A 23,076-nucleotide genomic window follows, 5' to 3' on the forward strand; every position below is an offset into this window, starting at 1 on the left:
AGAAAGAAAGAAAGAAAGAAAGAAAGAAAGAAAGAAAGAAAGAAAGAAAGAAAGAAAGAGAGAGAGAGAAAAAAAGAAAAAAAGTAAAAGCAAAGCAAGTCACATGCAACTGTGAATATTCCAGGCAGTCCTCCAGAGCCTTTTTCTTTGCTCTGCACTGGAGCCTGAAGTGTGCTTCCTTTCCATAAGTCCTGAATCCTGAAACATTGCTTTCCATACCTGAAGCTTCTTTGTCTCTCATGTTTTGGCTGTTGACCCTTGTGCCTTGGGCTATCCTTTTGTGATTTATTTGACTTCTCTGGATTTCACATGCCCTGAAGTTTTAAATGAGACCCAAATTATAGAATCCATCTTACTGAGAGACATGAGAATTAAATGAGATTATCGAAATAAAAGGTCTAGCATATAGGTACTGAAAATCAATATTTATCAATAAACAGAGAAGAAAAAGGAAAGAAATTCTGGGCTCTAAATGTATGGCAAAATAGTGCTGGTGAAGTTGAGGGCTTTTCTAGATTTGCTTCTCCTTTCTTGGGGTACAAGACTAGAGGAAGACAGAAAACTGATTATTTTCATAATTATTCAGGGAGTAAATCCAACCTCTAGTTCTATTATTCACATTAGCAACAACAGATTCTATACAAAGAGTTAAAAAAAAAAAAAGCTTTGCTTTGTTATCTAAGGAGAACAAATTTGAACTTTTAAATCAGTCGGGGAGGAATAGCTGCACTGTATTTCTATTTAAAAAATTTTGTTCTTCCTCAGACTGTCTGTCATAAAGACTTTTTCTTTTTTACCCAGCCCCAACTTTTAGAATGGCACAAAAAGAACATCACCACCTATTCCTTGCCACTTTCCTGTCCTATCCTTCTTTTCACATGGACGCTGTAGTCTCCTAATGCCTACTGCCACTCTATGATCTTTTATGCCGCTTCCATGTTCTCATTTTCACATGCATTTTCACTTGCACATTCTTATCTTCACATAAAATGCTCTTCCTATTAGGTAATGACGTTTATCAGCAAATCCGTGAAGCCTTACCTACCTCTCCTCCCAACTCCAGACTGAGTTGGTTGTTCTTTCCCCTATTTTCAAAAAAACCTTTTGTGCAAATCTATATGAACATTTTATTCACTGTTCTGGAATTCTGTTAAGCATATTTGTCTCTCCTTTTAGACTGAAAGCATATCCCGGACAGGAGTCTTGTTTTATGTATCAGAAATCTCTGGCATCCTGTAGGCTCTCTGTTGAACTCAGTAGTCTGTTGAATAGACCAATGAGTTCTTCATGAATTGTTGAGAATTTTCTGACACGTTTTTGCAATTTTCGTTAACCTCATGTCTAACTATAGATGCAAATTCATGTAAGTTCTGGGATTCTATGCCTCTAATCATGTTTATAATGCTTTTTCTGGTCAGAGCAGTAGGTTCTTTGTATTGAGTATTCTGATAGGAACATCACAACTTAAAAAATCTAAAGTTATAGAATTCTGATGTGTTAACGCTATTAATCGATTTAGAAAATATTTGCTGTGCATCCAATACATGGTAAATGCTAGGGCTAGAGAAAAAATAGCATGGTTTTTTTGCCCCCAGGAAGCTCTCAGGGGGAAGAGGGAGACAAGTCAAAAGTCCGGTGTGATAAAAGCCATCATGTATGCAAGCACAGGTGTTATGGTAGCAAATTGAAAGGACATATGAGCCAAATTAAATAAATAAATCATGGGAAGATATTGTCCCTCTTCTGACATGACATGTAACGTTAGCTGCTTTTCTGTGGTTCCAGAATATCATGGGAAAGCCTTCCAAGAGAAGTCATCAAACAGCGTTCTCTCGCTTCTGTTTCTCCCTTCCCCACTAGAAAGGTGACAAGAGACCACCCCTTCAAAAATCTTTGCACAGGGTCCTGTTGCTCACTCTTCAGTGGTTCCTCATGAAAAATGTGACCAGTTAGTTCTTTAGTGTATACAGACCATCTGATAACAATTCAGGAAAACTTGGAAAATAAGTTGTATGCAAATTTTCTCTTATATGTACCCAGAGGTCTAGGTTTTACAATCATTGTTAACTTTCCTTTTGTTTTCCACTATTGCTTATTCAAGGGCTATTACTTTTGGCAATTATAGTCTCTAGCAAAGCAAAATTTATTCTTTATTTGTTGGTTAGAGATACTTCTCTTAAAGCCAAATGTCATTGGTAGCATTTTGGATTCTGCTTGTGAAACCACCTTGTACTTGGCTTTGCCCTGTCTGGGTAAGCATCTGCTCTCTGAACAGACTTCTCCAGATGACTTGATTTCAAAGTTTTTCTTCCACTCATCAACCATCTTTGTCTGTGCTCCAGGACTATATTTCCTCCTAATCTAAAAGGTTCTTCTGAATCTCATTTGTCATTCTCTTTTATTTTGTTTTCTTTTTCTAATAAATTCAAGATCCTTCATTCATAGCTTACCCTCGAGGGCCCTTTGTTTCCATGAAATTAAAAAACTTTGGCATCAAAAGAGACAGACTTCCTTCTCATTCCAGTGATCTCCATTTCAACAGCCTCCAAAACTTTACCTGATGAGTGCTCCCATCAAAAACCAACCTACCTGGTCGACATCCCCTGGGTCAGCCCAAATGAACCAATTTCTTCCTTACCTGCAACTGTTCAAATATTTTATGTCATTTTAAATCTCTAGACAACATATCCTAATTTTTCTCAGACATTTTTCAAGGACACATCTCACATATCATTTCCACTAATGACCCCCTAATTCTTCTATGCCTCCAATGCAGGAAGCTTGGTTTATTCCTCTTCAGATGTGGTTTTCTTTGGACTTGTCCCAGCAGAGTTCTCCAGATGAGGGGTATAATCAGAACAGGTGTCAACGAGAGTCTTATAATCCTTTATCTGGTCACTGTAATTCTATTTATCAGATGCTTTATAATGTCATTCATATATTTGGCACCAATTTTTCCTCCAAAAATTAATCTTCTCCATATTTATTTTATTAATAATCTTTTATAGGGACTAGAATTGCAGTTAATGGTGGTAAGTAGGGAACAAACTAAGCATACTTGTGATGATGTTTCATTTATTCCCATCAATTTGTATCTTATTGGTTTTGGTATATATTCAACCCATCAATTTCTTTTTTATTTTTTAATTCCTGTGATTCTGTCCTGGAATATAATTGCTACAATGTCTATTATCTTCATATTTGAGAATGATGCTTCTATATCTTTATTAATAAGGAATGTTTCTACCCCCACTTGGTGACCCTGAATCTGAGGTCCAGCCCCCATAAGCTCCTTTTAAATAATCCACTTAAACATGACTATCTTCTCTTTTGACACCTATATGTCTATAACCATTAGTGCAACTTGCTTGCTTTCAAAACTTAGCATTGACCAGCAATCCTCTTACCCCAGCCATCAGCTATCATAAGAAAAAACCTAGCACATTTCATAATAAAATAGTTCTTTTGAGGCATGTTTATTATATAATGGAATCTCTACTAATATGATGGTTTAGAATTGTGTTCTCATAAAATAAAATAGGACAAGAAATAAAGAACTCCAGTATTTCAACAACCCAAGTTAATGGCCCAGACTTCTTTTATGACTACACATACAGAGAATCATCACTCAGTGAGTGCTATGGAAAGAGAACCTCAGGAGATCTGATGCCAAAACAGGTCAGCTGGCCAATGTTTCAGCTTCAATGTTTTGCAGTGCCCTTAACTAGTTCCGAGAAAGTCTATTAATACCAGTTATTTAGCACTCAGTGTGTCCAAAAGCTCTTTACAACACTAAATAATCCATCATCTCCAAACTCCCTGCGAGATCGGTAAGAATTATCATTCAGCCTTTACAGATAGAATATTTGAAATGTAAAATAGCATATACAAGGCCAGACAGGAACTCAGCACCATGATTAAATAAAAACTGAGTTCCCAACATCCAAGCCTTGGCAAAGGAATTTGTCACATTGCCTTTTTATATATAGAGTATGGAAACCCAGGGGGGAATGCATAAGAAAGAACTCTGAATTTTAAAGCAATATAGAAATATTTGATTCAGACTGAAGTTAATAGGTAGTCAGCTCAATTCCTCCCCCTCTTGCCTGTGAGTAGCTAGCTGTCAGACGGGCAATTTAGGTGACTCAGAAAATCCTACATAGGTTCAATACTGACAGAGATGGGAATGAGAAAAATTAAGGGACAACGAGGACTTACATGCTGTCACCTATACCTTCAGGGAGCTTAAAAAAGAAGTATTAGCACTAGCAAGGCATTCACCTACTTTGGGTTATTCTCTACGCAGATTAGAGTTTCATGACCCATGGCAGAATTTTATAACCGATTTAAGGAAGTTGTTCACCCACAGAAGCCTTCTTTGCTTTGGGTTCCTAAATTCACATTTCTTGTAGCATGGGCTTACATCACCCTGGATCAATTTAATGACCAATCAGTGAAAAACTAGGCATGTCCCACAAATCAGCAGTGGCAAGGATTTGCATTTTGCTTGCTTCATAGAAGTCAAAGTTCAGTTTATAAATTCATCATATAGGAATCCGAGTCCTGACAGCAAAGACAGCATATAACCTCATGAAGTAATTTATCTTCCCACAGACATGCTGTAGGTTTAATAACTGATAAAAAGAGTTGTGGGATAAGTAGGGCATTGGTCTTAAACGGAATGTTGTAGTCCAGTGTTCCTCATTCAGGTGCTTTTTGAACTTTGATGGCTTCCGATATCATGAAGTGAGATGCAGTTGCTACCTGCTGAGGGGCAGAGTGAAGGAAGCTGAGAGGACGCCTCAGTGACTATCTGCTCAGGTGATTTGTGTTATATGTAAATTTTTGGTACCATAAAAGAAGTAGCAGTTGAATATAAATTTCTCAGCAAGGTAATTTTTACTTTCCGTAGAAAGGGTGCTGCCTGTCAGCAATCCTGCCACAAGAGCACAATGAACAAAGGAAAAGCAGAAATATTTATCCTTTATGCATTAGGTCTTTACTGCTGTGTCCTATCTCTGTTGGTTGGAGATGGACTTCACAGTCTAAGCTAAACCTGATTTGCTAATAACTTAAAACTTTCTTTAATAAGTAAAGGCAATGGAGAACAAAGGAAAAGAAGAAGCTGCTTGCAAAAAGACTTAGAAAAGTAATAACATTTCTAAATAAGGAAAAGACAGAGGCTGTGAGCTGGGACATGCCTGAGCATGTCCAGATCAAATACCTTAAAGTACAAGGACATAGCATGCATTTATTCTTTTATATCTAATAGCTACATAAGATAAAGGTTAACAAAAAGCTATTAGAAAAAAAATAGCAAGAAAGTTCTGAAAGGAATTAGTCTTTAAAAGAAACTATTATTTCTAACATTTATTGTTATTCTTTAACAAGAAAGGAAACTCTGATGAAGAACTTTTTGCTTTCCACATGTGCAATACCAGAAGCCAGAAACTGGACTTCCCCAGGAATCTCTCTCTCACCTGCCTATTTACTTGATACACCACTGCAGGTGCTCCAGGAGAAATAGCTGAAATGGAGCTGTTGCCTGTAGCTGACCGAGTTGAAATTCTTATGTGACCATCTGACCTTTTCTGACAGATAAGACAGGAGTAATGAATATAAAAACATGCTTCTCATTTCTGAGTAGGATATAATTTCGGTAGCATTTTCAGACACATTTCTGAAGGAGATCCTCCCTAAAACCCTTAAAGGGATGGAATTCGAGTAGAGATTGCTATCTCCATTTTTTGTTTTTTTTAGAACTTCAGCCCACTGTGCTTCTGTGAGTTTTCCATATTAACACAGGTAATCAGTGGCTGAGTCATTTCCAGGTGTCTTTGCACAATTAGCTATTTGTCCTGTCCCTGTCCTCCTGTACCCAAATCAAAGCAACTTATGTTTATTCAAATGAGGTAGAGATCTAGATGACCTTCCAGGATCCTTCCAATGACAGGTATCAGTCATCACATTAATAGCAATATGTCTCCCAGAACTAACCCAAAAGTTTAGTAGATTTCCAAATCACTTTGGAAGGAGCAATATTATGGTCTTTTAGTAGGAACCAGAACATCACCCTCCAAGAAGATTATAAATTGTCATAACTTACGTATTTATTCCGGTTTCCTATGCCAAGAGCAAGAAGCTTACAGTCTATTAGGGAAGACAGACATTAATGAACAAGTACACAATGAATTAATGCCTACAGTGCTATTTAATGGGTGACCATACTCCTGTGAATACCAGCTAGTATATATCAAACTTCTTATCAGTAAATAATCACAAGTTAAGAGAAAATTGTGACAAAATAAAGTCAGTTTTGGAGACCATGATTTTTACTATTTGTGGAGTTGATTAAAAAAAAAAAAAAAAAAAAAAAAACGGAATCTGTGAAGTACAGAAAAAAATATATAGCTGAAAAAGAAACCCTGTGGTCTTCTTGCTAGTTGCCCCTTAAGGTAGTAAGGATTTTTCCAGACCCTTCTGTCACTATGGGCAAGTGACTGACTTGTAACTCAGGTGTGCATTTGCCTACTTAAATCTGCCACAGTTCCAAACAGATTGCCATGCTCTATATATAGAGATGACTTCACCCTCTGTTGGAATGCAGCAGCTGTTCAGCAGTGCACACTGATAGCTACAGAGACTTAGGCCATATCTAATTGAGCACTTCAATACTGCAGAGATAGGCGCCTCGGAAATATTTAGATAAAATACCTTTGGCCAGATGGAAGCTGGCCAGGATACCAGCATAAAATCTTCATCTCACAGGACTGCCAGTGAGTCTTGGCGGTAGGCTCCAGGGAGGGAGGTGGCATCAGGAGAGATGCCAGTCAGTCCTATTCACCCCCTGCATTGTAAACATGACATGAAGAATAGCTGGAAATAGGAGAAATCAGAATTTTGCTGCTTCCTCCTTCTCCCCTTGGCAGACCAAACAGAGCCTACCCTCTGTGAAAACAATCTGAATGTTAATGGTGCCTCCATGTCAGGAAGCTTCCCAGTAGTAAGATTCCCCCACAAGATTGTCCCCTCCCTGAGTGGCCAGATTTCTAGCCCTGGAAATTGGTTGGCAGGTATAGAATCACTGGCTCTTTTTAAACATTTATTTGCCTAGGATTCATTGCTAATCTTGCTAGGAGAAGCAACCAGCTATTATAGCTGTCTGGGAACTGGCCAGAAAGCACTTCTGGCTTCACTACCCATGGGCCACAGGACTCCAGCAAGCTTGTATTGTACTGGATCTCACTTTTCCCATCTGTAAACTTTAGAGATTGGCAGATTTAACTTCAATTTCTCTTCCAGCTCTAAAAGAACCTGTGTGTATCTTTCACAACACAACCCCTCCCTAATTCTCTTCTCTTAGAGGAAAAAAAAATTACCAGATGATAATGAAAACATCTTGCGTTTGCATGTAATCTGTTGTTTAGATAAATAGATCTACCTTTAAGCCAAAGTAAGTGTTATTATTTTTATTTAGAAGAATCAACAGAAAAACAGAGAAAATGAGTGGTTTATCCAAATCAAGCAATTAGAAAGTACATTTGAACTGGGCCTCTGTCTTGTCAATGATGAAGGGATCATTAACACACTAACGGCAATTGCCTCTCTGGATATGTCATTTATACGGACTCAGGAAAAATATCAAGGTTAGAAACAACAAGTATCTAGCTTTGGGTCTGGTCTGTGCTTGGATTTAGTGGTTTGGAAATAAAAGGCACAATTTGGGCATCCAGGTTCACAGTACAGTAGGGGCACAGCCCAGTTAACCAATGCTTGCCATACAATGTGGTAAAACATCGAATAGGGCATCTAATTTGTATTTGGAGCCTTAGAGGGCCGAGGTCAGGGAAGGCTTTGCAGAGGTATTAGGTGGTATTCTGGCAGGAAAGGATAGAAAAAGAAAATGATAGCGAGGCGGGGGCAGACAGTGAAGAAATTGCTAGAGAGGTTCTGCAAACAAGAGATAGTGTGTGAGTGACTGGAGTTTGGAATGCTGGTGATGCATACTGGGCCTTTCACATAGCAGGATACACAACATTCAAATATTTGAACTTCCAGCTGGAAAACTTTATTGGCAGCTGGATATGAGAGTCTGATGCTCAGGGTTGAGGAGGAGGTGTAAATCCAAAAGCCATTGAGCCTCAATTTTTGATTGCCTTTTTCTCTCTCCTTTTCAAATGTTTTAGTTTCTCTGAAGTCACTGAAAACACAGCGGTGCAAATGACAACCATTTCTGGACAGTCACTAGGCTGTCTGTAGTTTGAAGAAAGAAAGCTTTGTGAAATATTATATCTTAGAGCCAGGGGTTTTTCTATCTATAATTATTGCTTTAAGGACTTAAGTATAAGTTAAACTATTATGATCTAGAGGAAAGATGACAGGAAAGAGAGTAAGAGACAAGGAAAACAAAGCGAAGGTGGAGCAAAGCCTACCTAGTGAGTGCTCCATAAGTTTTACAGAAACTCAGAAGTGAGTGTAATAGTTTGCTCCCGATAAGTAGTGCCCTGTAAGTTTCATAGACACTCAGGGGTTAGATGGTGCCATTCCATTGTTCTTAAATGAAGTGCTTGTTCAAGATACCTTTAGAAATTTATTTTAAAAGCTTAACATGATCAGAAAACATTTCAAAAAGTGATAAAAGTTACAATTTTTAAAAAATAAGAGAAAATCTTTCAAAGTAGACAAAATATTACAGTTGACCATTCCACTGCTCTAAACCAAAAATGAAGTTATAAGGCTTCTCAATAGCTTGTGCTTCACACCCCACACATCACCCAGTAAACTATTCTCCAAAGAAATGGGGGAATATTACAGAATAAAAAAAATGAAAAATGGGAAATAACTATGCGTGAATGTTGAGGGACACTCAGAAGAGCAAAATCTGATGAATTTTAAGAAAAACGTAATGGGTTTAATTATATTTAAAAGGCCTATTCTATTGCTATATACGCTAGAGGAGAGTGAACATTTATTCTCTCTACCAGATGTTACTATGATTTTAGGTAAGACAAAAATAACTCAGACATGGAATTTTGTATTATTGGAAATGTATCGTGTTGGCATATCTTCATGTATTATCTTTAAACCCTCATTGAACACTGTGTAGTGGATATTATCTGTTCCATTTTAAAGTCCAGGAAAAAACTCAGAAAGGTGAATTGTTTTATCAAAGTCCTAGCATATGTTAGAGTCCAGATTTGATTCCAGGCCACTGACTCAATACCCTCCTGGTTCCTGCCTATTTTTGTAAAACCTGCAAGTCTATTTTTTTTTTCTTTCCTATACAGTTAAAGAAATCAAAAGAGGAATAAATTTTGTAACACAGTGAAATTATATAAAATTAAAATTTCAGTGTTCATAAAGTTTTTTTCAAACACAGCCACTCTCATTTTTTATATATTGCCAATGGCTGCTTTGTACAAGGGCAGAGTTGAGTAGTTGTGGCAGATTACAAACAATACACAAAAGCTACAATGTAAATAATCATTTTCAAGATTCAACCAAATGTAAGGCGCAATAAATGCAACATTATTAGTCTTTTATTTTCCAAGAAAATATTTAGACTGTCATGATAATGACAAAAAAGAGATTCCACACCCAAAACTTAATCATGTCTCATTAAAGGAGCTAAGTACCTCCCAAAAGACCTATGTACAAAAATCTAACATTTTCCATATTAAGGGGGTAGATTAGATTGATTCACTATAGCTATATTTTATGATATTATACCAACCAAATATTCAGAGTCTTAATTTCTCCAAGAAAATAAAAACAACTGTAATGCCTGGTCCAAACTTGAATAAACACATGCAAACACTAAGACCCAGATGAGTTGCAAATGTTAAAATCTTAGAACTCTTTTTATTTACCTCTCTCTCTCTATATATATATATATAGAGAGAGAGAGAGAGAGAGAGGTAAATATATATATATATTCATTTTACAAACCTTTATAACTTCATGCTCAAGTACTACTTAGGCGAGGTGCCAGTTTAGGGAATGACTGCTGTGTCATGCTAAGGAGTTTGGTTTTATCTGGTGATGGGGAGCTACTGAGGACTTCCAAATATACGAGTGATATGAGGGTTATCATAAATAAAGGGTCAGCTGATGAACAAGTTCAGCAAGGCCACCAGTGTATAGATAGAAGGAGAATAAAATGTCACCAAAGAAAGGGGATTAGAAAGTTCAAGACAAATGATTTAACCGCCATGGCAAAGGCAAAGAAAAAAAAAAAAGTCCTGTAAATCAAGGATTTAAAAATATCCATGGATTGATCAGTTAGGAAATCATTGGTGACTCAACAACGCAAGGTTCAGCGGAGCGGTAAGACCAAACATTAGACTGCAGTAAACTGAAGAGTGAATTAGAAGAAATTATAAACGGTTCTTGTTAGAGATTTGGAGGAACAAAGCAGAAAGATCAAATAGTTGCTTAATGAAGATGCAAACACAGTATTTTTCTTTTTTGTTGTTGTTTTGTTTTTTAATGTCTTTTCCATTTTGGGGGTAAGCAATGCTCAAACATATTTATTGTATGAAGAGAATGAACAGGTGGGGAGGTGAGAGTAGGGGAAAATGAAAGATTGATTGAAGGAGCTGAGCATCTAATGGAGCAAATCTTGGCAGGAGTGGGAGAAGATGTGGTCTCAGACACGGTCAGCGTTTGGATTTAAACAAAAAGTGAGGCATCCTTTCCTCTGGTACTGAGAGGAAGGCAGCGAGTTTGATGGCAGATATAAACTAACTCACAGAATATACTTAAGAAAGATTTGGAGGATAATACAGCTATGACTTTGGTTTTCTAGATGGAGGAGGCAAGGTAATTAGCTAAGCATGAAAAGGTAGGGATTGAATAAGGATTTGAATAGACCAGTGATTTGTATAAAGTGTAGATACCCCAAATGTAGAGGCAGGTATTTCCTTTCTCTATTTTCCTTCTACTGTCATAGAAGTATGATGGAAGCACCTCTAGAATCAAAAAAGTGACTTTCTCAAAATGTCCTTAAATATTTGTTCCCACTCTATGTGATGCTTCATCATGGCTTTCTTTTGTTTTGCATTTTTCTTGTATTATTTCCCACATTCTACTGGTTATATATTGTTGTTCCCAAGATTATATAACTTTGAAGAAATATTTTGTGCACCTGATTCATCTACCAACCTCAATCATTGTTTAATTCTCCCTGGACTTTCTGTTTTGGATGATCATCATTTCACAAGTACCTTTTTGTGGTTAGAGATTTCTTTTTATTTCTGTTTTTTCTATTTTATGTGAGATTTGTTTTAAGGACTTTGTTTTTAAAACCTCACCATGGATTAAAAAAAAAAAATTCATTTTTAACATTATACTGACCTCTAGAGTAGAAAGTGTTGAATATCATCAACAAAGGAAAATAGCATAACTGGCATAGAAAAGACTTGTTTTTAAAACTGCAATAATTCTCATTAGGGGAGTTCTCATTTGGAGAAGCATTCTTCTACTTGAATACATAATTAAAATAAATAATTGTATTTTCACACAGGGCATCACAGGAAAGAAATGTGAAGACTCTATATAGTCTTAGCCACAGTACAATATTTTTGCAACAAGATGGGCTTAGAAGTCATAATATTCTATTTCACATTGATATAGTGACCTATCTCTAAAGAAAGTCAAGATCTTAAATAACAAAACAAAGAAAAATATTATCCAATTTTTTTAGGCATATCAAGAAAGGTAGAAAGGTGGGGAGTGAGGAAGATCAAAAGTCATCAAAGATTAAAGAGAAAGAGAGTCAGAGAGCTAAGAATTAGATTGAAGAACATTTTTTTTTGTCACCATCCCTCCCTATTCCACATCTTATAAGTAAAAAATTAAAGATCCAGAAGGCTCTCTATAATTTGCAATTTGAATTTCCTGAATTCCAGTTCAGCATCTTCATTCCATAATATAGCTTATCCTAGTAGAATATACGTGATAGAAGAACCACCATGTTTCCACAGACAATGAGTGGTGGTCCTAATGTCAAGGAACAGGGACATTAGACATGGAACTTGAGCTTCATGGTGCTCTGTTAAGGCATCACTTTAAGATACTAGCACCAATCACAAGCTTTCTGAATTCAGCTACCAGGTAAAAACCCCTTTCCTAGAAAGCCACCAGGTCATAAAGAGATTATAGAAATGTCTGATATAGTACTTCTATACCAGATGCCTCTGGGATAGAACAGGAAATTTCAAGTACAGTTAGCCAGGACCAGAACATGTCATCTTAGTATACCAAGCATGTTCACATGCATGCTCTTCTAATTTAGCCTTCTGAACCATCAGGAAAAAAAAGCATAAATATCTTTTTAATAAATAAATGTCCGGGGAGTTAAATAATATAGGCTTCCCACTGATTTGAAATAGAAAACCTGGCATTTGAACTCATGTTATCTCAACTTAAGCCCTATTTGCCCACTCTTCCTTCAGCACTGAGTATTCCTCATTGACGTCACCACTTCATTACTTGGGCAAGGCTTATGACTAGTGATGGTTTGTACAGCAATGAGTGTTTCCTTTATAAACAAGTTTAATATTTACTAGGTTTGAAACAAGCCTTTAGAAGGGCTCCTAAACCACTGGGTTATAAATTGATCTTAATGAGATAAAGGAATGTTTACCAATATTAAGTCATTTCCCATAGGCATACCCCAAGGCTGTTCCAGAAGCTTGGCAATAGGCAGCTAGCATTTGAAAATGATGTCAGACTCAAAATGAGGCATAATTTTGAAGTATATTTGATTTAAGTAGAACCCCAGACTGAGCCTCCTTTTTCTGTCTCTCCAACCTTAAAATACCACACCATTCATATCTGTGCTATACACCACAGTTATATCTACCATACATACGTGTATATTTTGTAATCATTCATTTGCATCTTCAGGCCAGGCAGCTATGGATGCGGGGCCAAGTCACGCATGACCAGAAGTGGGTGATGTGTTTATTTTGACTCTCTACCACTTATATTTTCTCTTTTTTTCCTTTCATATTGATACCACCCAAGTTCTTAATAATAACGAGGGCATTCTAATCTTGGCCTCCAAAAGATGATCTCACAAAAGTTTCAATTTACACTAAAATGTAAATGGCAGACAAAAACATCAACTTCTACTCACCCCAGAAGAATATGTATTTTACAGGTAGCAAGCCTTTACACAAAAGAGGAAAAAAATCCATTGTAGTGATTGTGGCTTTTCCTACAAAGATGACAAATCTTACTGCCATCTTCCACAATGTAGTCTCTTTCCCATCATCCCAACAAGGAACAAAAACCATGCCAACCCAAAAAAAATGTCCAGAAGGAGAAAAAGTTTGTTTACTAAACTAAGGAAGAAGGAAGAGAAAGATAAGTAACCTTCACTCATCCCCTATGACTTTAGGAAAAAAGGAGAGCAAGTTCATGTGTATTGTTTCTGTAAGGCCGGTTGCCTCGCCAGGGCCATCCCTCTCCGCACCTGATAACCACGTCATCACCCAAGCTCATTATCTGGCCTCGCCACATGGTTTCCCCACACTCACCTCTGCATACCATACCCAAGCCCACACTCAGCACTAAACTATGCATCCAACCCCCAGCCCGCTGTTGAAAAAACCTGCAAAAGAATTTTTAAAGAAGCCCCACCAACCCCTGCCAGGTAGCAGTCTGCCCCGTAGGCTGACGGCAGGCCCACTTACAAAAGGTCCCGCCCGCCTACCAATGGCAGCTAGCTCCAGGTATTTCCTGCCTCTCAACAGCCAATGAAATTGCCTTCACTTTGTTTCCCCAATAGCCAGTCAAGGCCCACTTACCCAAGGTCCCACCCGCCTACCAATGGCAGCTAGCTCCAGGCATTTCCTCCTTCTTAACAGCCAATGAAATTGCCTTCACTTTGTTTCCCCAATAGCCAATCAATTGCCTTCCCTCCCCATAAAACCCCATGAACTAAACAGCTGGGGGTGACTTCTTTGGCCCCTTCCTGGAGCACAGAATCTCGCCGGGGAGCTGAATAAATTAGCTTCTCATTTTCTTATACTTGCCTCAGTTTCCACATTTTACCTCGGCAATAAACCTTACAGTTTCCATTACATATTTATTATTCACTATCAGAACTCTCAGATATGTATTATCTGATTTATCTCATTTCATTCATAAGTTTCTTAAAACTCATGATAGAGATAATTTTTTATCACTGTAATTTTTAAGAAACATGCAGTTCGAATGTCAGAATTGAAAGTGGACCTCAAGATTTTAAGTCAACTGCATTTTCACCAGTGCCACCTGTATATGAACTAGTAGGTCTTTCTCTTGATAATCTTGGATCTAAAATACTTTCTCAACACGATCTCCCAGTGTATTGGCTCTACACTCAAACTGTGTGGGTTCAATCCCAGCTACACTATTAAATAGCAGCATGACTGTAGTCAAGTGTTTAACTCTTCTGAGCTCAATTTCCTTATTTGCAAGAAAGGAATGATAATAGTACCTGCATTGTAGGATTATTGTGAAAATTCATTGAAATAAACTCTATGAAATGCTTAGCACAGCAGCTCAATAGCTGTCAGATATTATTGCCATTACCAGCTAGGTCAGAGGTGGTCGTTTTTGCTTCTTGCATGTCAACTGTGATTGAGCATTTCAGGAACTTTGTGCGGAAAAGAATTCAGAGAAGACATCTGTAGAAAGAGTACCATGCCTGATTTATCCCTAAGAGCAGAATGGGCCTAAGGGAACCAAGTGTACGGGAAATAGGCTATTCTAGATCTAGGTAAAAGCCAACTCTTCTGTGGGTCTTGCACAAAATGGTGCTTTAAAAAAGAGATTAACGTTTAATGAAGTAAATAAATATGTAAATTAAAGAATCAACATAAGGCCTGCCTAGTGTATGTCTATATATTAGCTGAATTTAATCTCAAATTTTGAGTCCACTTTCTCAGCTTTTTAGTCATAGCTCAAAATAGGCACTTTCTTTAAAACTTCAGGGGATCTCAGAGGAAAGACACTAAAAGACATTGAAAATATGCAACACCTTTCGAAGTAGATAATGTAATAAGACAAATGGACTTCTATCTCTAAGAGCCTATGACTCCAGGATTGGAGTGTGTCCCAGCTGGAGTTGTCCAAGTTTCTAGAACATTGAATGTGACATTGTACAAAGAAGCAGAGATGTGTAGTTCAACTTTAGAAACAGGAAACACATGGCATGTCCATAGTAAGTTCAAAGTAGAGTATTGATTTTTCAACAAAAAAGTGAAAACCATCTGTCCTGGCCTTGGAGCTCTGTCCTTCACCTCTGAAAGGTTGCCAGGTTAGTTTCAGAAGCAGGGGTATATTTCTAAAAAGAGAAAAAAAGATCTTTACCACAAAAATAAATATTTTTCAGACTTATCATGTAAAGACCTTAGATTGAAGTGAGTTGAGAAAATGAGGGAAATTAGAAAAGTCTCATGAACAGCTTTGGAGAAAATTATTGAAAATGCTGTGAAAAGAATCCAAAGATAAATTGAGCTGTTTGACTTAAAAAATCAATAGACTGCAGCTTTAGTTGCTCTTTTTTATTCTTCTTCTGAGACTAGGAAATACCAAGTTATTTCATCTTTATCATTATTCCTTGTACTGTATGTATCTACCTTGAAAAGAGGTGCCATGGTACAGGCTGAGGCTCAAGAGAAAAAATGAAAGAAAATAAAGGGGGATGAGAATGACCTGTCTTGGAAAAGACTACACTTATCCTGTTGAAATTAAACCGGAATACAAAGGATTAAATAAGGCCTTTTGTATGACTATAAGCTTCTTAAAACAGAAAATTATGAGCTATATTTTATTATTAATTGAGAAGAGCATTTAGCAAGGCTCAGTGACTATCTTTGTTATTTGTGATGTTATAACAAAACACCACAGACTGAGTAATTTATAAACAATAGAAATTCTCACAGTTCTGGAGGCTGGGAAGTTCTAGACCACAGAGTTTGTATCTGGTGAGAGCTCTCTGGCTGAATCCTTGTGTGGGAGATGATGGAAAAGCAAGAGAAGACACACACTGTGTCCTCACATGCAGAAGGGCAGAGGAGAGAGAGGCCGCTCTCACAATCCCTTTTTATAAAGGCATTAATCAGTGCATAAGAGAAGAATCCTCATGACGTAAACACCTTCTGAAAGGCCCCACCTTCCAACATTGTTGCTTTGGAAATCAAGTTTACAACACATGAATTTTGAAGAACACATGTGGACTGTAGCAAGAGCCAAAAAGATCCAAAACTCACTTTTCAGAGAATGTTTATGGCACTGGGTATCTGTAGAGTATACTTTGGGAACTACTGGCATATCATTCCATGGATATGATATTAAATGTTTAATGATATATGAGTATAAAACAACCACTACTTGCACACTCTTTTATGGCTTACAATGCAATATTATGTGCTTTTATGCATTTAATTTTCCAAATTACCCTGTGATGCCAGTATAACAATATTCACTTCAAAGATGTAAAAAGAAAAACCCTGAAAGGTGAAATAACTTGCCCAAAGTCTCATGAGTAATTATAGGCAGAGCCAGGACTCAGGGTTAGAAATTTAGCTTTAAGTCTTATGCTATTTCCACTAGTAAAAGCAGTAAACTACACTAGAAAAAAGTTTTGGCATATATATCAACTACATTTTCTTAGGAGTATAACCCTATGTTATGGGCACAGAGTCATTAATCTCTCAATATTTCAGGGAAGTGAATAAGAAATTGTTGTATTCCCATTTTGCAGCAGTTGTTTTTCTTTTTCCCTTCACATAGACCCCAAACAACATTTGCTATTCCTTAAATAATGCACTCTACAGAACCAATTAAACGGAGCAATCCTTTTGCCCACTACTGTGGATTAAGCTGAAAGTCTCTTAGTGGGTGAAACAAGCAGTGGCCACATTGCTGCCTTCCACTGATACAACATTTAGCTACTGAAGGGATGCCGCTCTGGCCGGCTTTAATTGCTGGAAGTCAAATCCTGCCTCTGTTCTGGTAGTTCTCGGGGGGGACATAGATCCCTTGGCTAAGGTTTAAATGATTTTAATAAAAGCAACAACTGCAATCCTTTAAAGATCAACAACAAGGTGAAGAGTTTTAGGAAAATAAATCCAAACAAAATTGGTCCAAAATTACTTGAGAAGTCTGCAACTGATGACTATGGGTGGAACAAAAACTGGTCGGATTGATTTCTTTGTATTTATTTGGGCAAGCTACTTCACATCTTTGGACCTAGTTTATCCTTTTTAAAAAGAAGGATATTAAATATATGTTTAAAACAAGTTTCTAATATCATCTTGGAGAATTATAAAGTACATGGAAAAGCATTTTTGGTGCCTAATAAATATCAGGACCTTCTTTTATGCATTTCTTAATACTTGGGCTAATCATTTAAGGCTTTTGACATTGAATTTGAGCTTATGTCTTAATATGCATATGGGTTTTGTCTCCAACAGAAATTGGATATACCAAAACACTGCACATTGATGGGGGCGGGTACAGTTTTCAGAGGTGGTGATGATAGTGTTTTCATTCTTATTTTCAAAATAGGGACGGTAGCCTTCAAAAAGATTTTCTAATCCCTCAGTGCTTTTTTTCCTAAGGTTCTTTGGGTCTCTGAAAGCCATGAGTGTTTGTATCTAAATAAGAACCTGGAGCTAGCCTAGAGATTTAGAAGCTTAAGGAATCAGTTTTCTACTTTTGCATCTGTAGGGGAACAGAGGAGACCAGCAAACCCTTGCAGAATGTTCTCTTTCCCTGTAGTGAAAAAAAAAAAAAAAAGGCAGAAAAATCAGCAATATGATATGGAAATCTGAACAATGATCTTTAGGAAATGTTAAAGGAATAGTGGCAGTGACTGTGGAAAGAGAATACGTTTTGAGCAGGATTAATCTTCTCTCCAAATCGTATTTTGAAATACGAGATTAAAGCAGTCAGCTTTGTGATCACAAAATAAAATCTGCCAAGAGCATGTCATTCAAGGCTAAAAGTGCTGAGAACAGGAGAAACTTTAAAACAGAATTACGTGTTTATTAGATGTTAAGATAAATAAGCTTCCATATGATCACATAGATAGTGCTATTTCAAAATGCTTGTAAAATTGATTCTATTTTATTTATTTTCCAACTTTAGAATTTTATATTTTTGTTAATTAAACAGTGAGATTGTGTGTGAAAAGAAAAAAAAGAACAGCTATGATTACAGGTCTTGCTGTGGCACTTTAAGTATATTTAATTCACTTTCCTAACAACAGTTCAATATATTAGGAAATATTTCAAAATGTAAATATAGGTTTTATCAATTTGTAAAGTGATCATTTGGTAGTAATAAATTCTTCTTAAACATCAAGTTATGACATCTATCTCATTTCTGACTGAAGTTCCTGGTTTATCTTGGTAAATATATTACATGGATTTAGAGTGGAAAAGTATATTCTGAAGTTGTCGGATTCTTGTTCTATAAATATCAATTAGATTAAGAAGGCTATTTTGTAGTTGTTTGAAAATATTATTTTTATTACTCAAAAAGATCCTGTAAGATTAAAACAAAAATGCCATGATATTGAAAGCCTTCACTAAAACCACATTTGGCAAAATGTCTACTTAAATTACATAGATTTACATAATTTTAATAACAATCATCAAAACGTCCAACACTGAATTCACTTTACTCATTTTTCATACAAATTTTTTTTATAGTTTCTTTTTTTTTTTTTCTTTCTGTAACTTTCATTTTAGGTTCAGAGGTACATGTGCAGGCTTATTAGGTAAATTGCTTGTTATGAGGATTTGGTGCACAGATTTTTTTTGTCACCAAGGTAATAAGCATAGTGCCCAATAGATAGTTTTTCAATCCTCACCCTCCTCCCCTTCTCTACCCTCAAGTAGGCCTCTCTGTCTGTTATTTTCTTCTTTGTGTCCGTGTGTATTCAATGTTTAGCTTCCACTTATAAGCGACAACATGTAGTATTTGGTTTTCTGTCCTGATTAGTTTGCTCAGGAATATGGCCTCTAGCTCCAACCATGTCACTGCAAAGGACATGACTGCATTCTTTTTTATGGTTGTGTATTTCTCATTTGCTTGCTTGATTTTCGCCATCTGTTTATTTGGAGCCTATCCACGTCATTGCATGTGAGATGGATCTCTTGAAGACAGCACACAAATGGATTTTGCTTCTTAATCCAGCTTGTAATGCCATGCCCTTTAATGATGCAGTTAGCCCACTGACATTCAGGTTACTACTGATATGTTCAGCTTTAATCCTGTTATCACGTTTTTTGCTGGTATTATATAGACTTGATTGTGTAATTGCTTTACAGTGTCAATGGTCTATGTACTTAAGTGTGTTTCTGTGGTTGCTGGTAATGATCTTTCCTTTCCATATTTGGAAACTCCCTTCCCAACCTCTTGTAAGGCAGATCTGGTGGCGATTCTTTTAGCATTTGCTTATCTGAAAAGGTTCTTATTTCTCCTTTCTTATAAAGTTTAGTTTGGCTGAATATGAAACTCTTTTGTAAAATTTATTTTCTTTAAAAATGCTGAATCTAGGTCCCCAGTCTCTTCTGGCTTGTAGGATTTCTGCTGAAAGATCTGCTGTTAGCTTGATGGGGTTGCTTTTGTAAGTGACCTGTTCCTTCTCTTTAGCTGCCTTTAACATTTTTTTCTTTCATTTCAACCTTGGAGAATCAGATGACTCTGTGTCTTGGGAATGGTCATCTTGTATAATATCTTGCAGGGGTTCTCTTCATTTCCTGGATTTGAATATTGAACTGTCCAGCGAGGTTGGGGAATTTTTCATTGACAATATCTTAAAACATGTTTTCCAAGTTGCTTGCTTTCTCTCCCTTGCTTTCAGGGATGCCAATGCAGCAGAGATTTGGTCTTTTTACATAATCCCATGTTTCTTGGAGGTTTTGTTTATTCTTTTTTAAGTCTTTTTTAAATTTATTTTTGTCTCACCAAGTTAATTTGGAGAACTCATCTTTAAGCTCTGAGACCTTTTCCTCAACATGGTCTAGTCTGCTTTTAATTGGAATTGTATTGTGAAATTCTCAAAGGGAGTTTTTCAGCTCTATCACATCAGTTTGGTTCTTTCTTAAAATGGTCATTTCATCTTTTAGCACCTGTATTGCATTATTGTATTCCTTAGTTTCCTACAATTGGGTTTCAATTTTCTCCCAAATCTTGATCATTTTCATTCCTATCCATATTCTGAAGTCTATATCTGTCACTTCTGCTTTTTCAGCCTAGTTAGGAACCAACACTGAGGAACTACAATGATCATTTGGAGGTAAAGATACTCTGGCTTTTTGAGTTGCCAGAGGTTTTGCACTGATTCTTTCTTATCTTTGATATTACCATCCTTCATATGGAGATTTTTGCTTTTATTTTCTTTGGTGCCCTGGGAGTTTGATTTTGGTATATGATAAGTTCAGTCAACTGGCTTCATTTCTGGAAGATTTTAGAAGCCCAAGTCTCAGCTCTGTACTGCTGGGCTGCATGTTTTAACTCTGGGGGCTAGTACTGCCTCCTCGGCCTTGTTCCCTAGCCCCTCAAGGATAGGAAGCTGCTGCACTAGAGATGCTGAGACGTTCTTGTCCACTGGCCACCACACTGATGTGGGGGGAGGTGCTGGCCAAAGTACTTCAATGGGTTGGTGGCAGGTGGCAGTGGGACCCATGCTGGCCCATGCATACCAGCAGCCACAGCAATGTGGCAGGGTATACACATGTTGGCTTGGGAGCAGGGAGGTGGAGTCTTGCACATGTTTATGCCAGTGATGACAGCACAGCAAGGGCAGTAAACTGGCAGAGATGGAGTTGCATGCGTTCACACTGGCAGTATTGGTGGTGGGGGGCGGAGGCTGGTGTGGCCAGCATCTGTGCACACATTAGTGCTGGCACAGGAGGTAACCTGCATGCTAATCATGGAGGTGGCCGGGGGGGAAACAACAGTGTGGACTTGTGCAAGCACAGAAATGGAAGATGGCCATAAGCAAATACATGCCAGTAAAGAAGCAGTGGAAAGCTGTGATGGGGTGAGGCTGTGGGTGGGCAGGTACATGTCAGCGGGGGCTGGTCGGCTGGAGTTCTCATAATCAGGCACAGTCTGCAATTGAAGGAGCTATGATGAGGGCTCCTAGAAGCACCCCTGTTGGTATCCAAGGCTGAACTTCAAACAAGCAGAGCCAGGCTGGGTCCCTAAGAGAGGCTAGCAAGCAAGAGAGCATCAGATCAGGTATCAGGCTCCATCCCACAGGCAACACTGCCTTGCTTTGTCTAGCTTAACAGTCATCCTGAGGCTAAAGTATCACAGAGAAGCATTGTGAGCCTTGGAGGTTGGACATCCCTGGCTACACTTCACTACGGCTGTTCTTGCACCCCTCCGGGCTCTGCACAGGCTGAAGTCTTGGCCATATGACCTCTCTAAGCCGCTTTTCCTACCATCTCAAGTGTCCACAGGGGTTAGGGGGATCTCCTGCTACCAGAATTCTGAAGGTCCATGGTAAGGGTGGGCCACTCCTCACCTGTTAACTCACCCTTTCCCCAGGAGTCTCTGAAGGCAGGTAAAAGTCCTGAGGCTCAGCCACACCATGCAGGGTTCCCAGCTTCCTCCTTCTTCATCCCAGCATCTGCATCCTCTCTGCATTCACTCTTAATGCCTTCCATCAGAAGATCTGCTCAGCTGTGTGTGACAGTCTTTCCAATGTCCAGATCTTTCAATGGGAGATATTTCTCCTGGCTATGTCTAGTCAGCAGTCTTGGCAATTCTCCAAGGTTTTACTGATAACACAAAAAAATATTTTTTATTAGTTTCTAAGAGAGGAGGAGATTTTAAAAGGATTGTCTAATTATTTATTTCTCCCTTTAATCCCGTTTTTTTGCTTTATATGTTTTAAACTTCTGTTATTAGGTATATAGATATTCACGATTATTATGCATTCCAAATTAATTCACCTATTCACATTATAAAATAATGCTCCTTATATTATTAATACATGCATGTTAATAATACTTTATCTTTAAGTCTATTTTATCTGATATTAATATAGTTTCAGTAGTCTTAGGCTTACATTTTCTTATTGCATGATATATCTTTTTCTATCAATTGCTTTTAACTTGTTTCTTTATATTAATATGCTTCTCTTTGTGATATAGTTCCATCTTCCTTTATTTCTAATAATCTCTGCCTTTTAATCAGAGTGTTTTTAATCATTATATAATGGCATTATTGATTAGGTTAAATTTAGGTCTACCATTTTATTACTTATTCACTGTGTATAATATTTCTTCCTCTCTCTCCATTCTTGTCTTCTTTTATTTACAGTATTCTAGAGTTTAGCTTTTTAACTATATCTATTTGCATTTTTTCAAGTGGTTGCTCTAGGGATTATTATGTGCACTCTATTTTTCTCATTGTACTTAGAGAGTATTAATATTGTAGAAACCTTGCAAAATAGTAAATTCATTTATCCACACACCCTCCACTATGCTGTATGTAATTTTAAAATCTAGGTTATCTCTAATTTGTCATCTGTTGTTTGCCTTTTTCTTTGCAACAAGGCCACATTTTTCTCACACACACATACAAGTAATTTTAGATGGACTCCGGGGAGTTGTGAATGTTATGTTGTATAGACACTGTATTGTATTACATTGTTTTAAGGAGTACTGTTTTGTTTCAGCAGGCAATTCACTTGGTTAGAATTGTATTGTCAATTCTCATGCCTGTGGTGGGGGGTGGCTCAGATCTCGGATCAATTCTCAAAACTTTAGACGTACGCTATTTTCAATTTGTGTTATACATAACAGTTAAAGAGTCAGCCAGTGACAGTCTGAGTTGAACCATGAGACTTGGGGTTCACTGTCTCTGGGCCTCAGCTTTCTGGGTATATTCCTTTATTTTCTTGTAGCCTTGGTTGTTTGGTCTTCCTTGATGAGAAACTTTGCCCAGAAGGACCAAGTTCTCTATCACAAATTTGCATTTATTTTTGCTTTGAAGGCAATGCCGATGACCACTCTCAGGGAAAAGTCACAAAATCCAGGGAACTCATTTTATTCC

This window comes from Cebus imitator, unplaced genomic scaffold (assembly GCF_001604975.1).
Source record: "Cebus imitator isolate Cc_AM_T3 unplaced genomic scaffold, Cebus_imitator-1.0 Scaffold266, whole genome shotgun sequence".
Classification (NCBI taxonomy): Eukaryota; Metazoa; Chordata; class Mammalia; order Primates; family Cebidae; genus Cebus; species Cebus imitator.